This window comes from Heteronotia binoei, chromosome 10 (assembly GCF_032191835.1).
Source record: "Heteronotia binoei isolate CCM8104 ecotype False Entrance Well chromosome 10, APGP_CSIRO_Hbin_v1, whole genome shotgun sequence".
Taxonomy (NCBI): Eukaryota; Metazoa; Chordata; class Lepidosauria; order Squamata; family Gekkonidae; genus Heteronotia; species Heteronotia binoei.
In genome coordinates, this window is record NC_083232.1 from 96,558,109 (window position 1) to 96,559,319 (window position 1,211).

At 49.2% G+C, this 1,211-nt stretch overlaps 1 non-coding gene across 1 annotated transcript; it reads right to left on the minus strand.

The window, feature by feature from the left end:
• Positions 1–550: 550 nt before the first annotated feature.
• Positions 551–617, minus strand: TRNAN-GUU (transfer RNA asparagine (anticodon GUU)). Its single transcript has one exon. It is a non-coding gene; the product is annotated as a tRNA-Asn (tRNA).
• Positions 618–1,211: the final 594 nt, after the last annotated feature.

A 1,211-nucleotide genomic window follows, 5' to 3' on the forward strand; every position in this document is an offset into this window, starting at 1 on the left:
TAACTTGACCTTTGTTGGCAGCAGGGCTTTTGCTGTAGAAAAAGCCCAGCAGGAACGCATTTGCATTTGCATTTTAGGCCACACACCCATTGTTTCCCACAGGGTTTTTTTTTTTTGTAGAAAAAGCCCAGCAGGAACTCATTTGCTTATTAGGCCACACCCCCTGATGCCGAGGCACTGTGTTCCTGCTCAAAAAAACCCCTGGTTGCCAGTTATGAACATATTTATTTATTTATTTATTCTATGACTTATATCCCGCCCTTCCCATAAAATGGCTCAGCTGCCTTCTACTGAATCAGACCCTCCTGGGTCCATCAAAGTCAGTATTGTCTTCTCAGGCTGGCAGCGGCTCTCCAGGGTCTCAAGCTGAGGTTTTTCACACCTATTTGCCTGGACCCTTTTTTGGAGATGCTGGGGATTAAACCTGGGACCTTCTGCTTAACAAGCAGATGCTCTACCACTGAGCCACCGTCCCTCCCCTGACCAGCAGCGGCTCTCCAGGGTCTCAAGCTGAGGTTTTTCACACCTATTTGCCTGGACCCTTTTTAGTTGGAGATGCCGGGGATTGAACCTGGGACCTTCTGCTTAACAAGCAGATGCTCTACCACTGAGCCACCGTCCCTCCCCTGACCAGCAGCGGCTCTCCAGGGTCTCAAGCTGAGGTTTTTCACACCTATTTGCCTGGACCCTTTTTTGGAGATGCCAGGGATTGAACCTGGGACCTTCTGCTTACCAAGCAGATGCTCTACCACTGAGCCACCGTCCCTCCCCTGACCAGCAGTGGCTCTCCAGGGTCTCAAGCTGAGGTTTTTCACACCTATTTGCCTGGACCCTTTTTTGGAGATGCCAGGGATTGAACCTGGGACCTTCTGCTTCCCAAGCAGATGCTCTACCACTGAGCCACCGTCCCTCCCCTTGAGGATCTTCCCTAGCTCCTTCATGGTTGCCTTTCCCAGTCTCCGTCTCCTGATTTCTTGGTTGCTGTCTCCCTTTTGGTTGGTGACGAAGCCAAGGATAGAACAGGAGATCTTGAACAATTTATTCATTGTCAGCCTTCAAGCTGTGTAATTCCCTAGTGGTCTTTGTCATTCAGCTGCACTCCTCCTTTGGCATTTTCTGTGTTCACCTTTCCACAGGAAACATTTCAAGTTTTCACTGTTTTCTGTCAATAACGTGGTGTCATCTACCTATCTCAAATTGTTCCTTTTGCC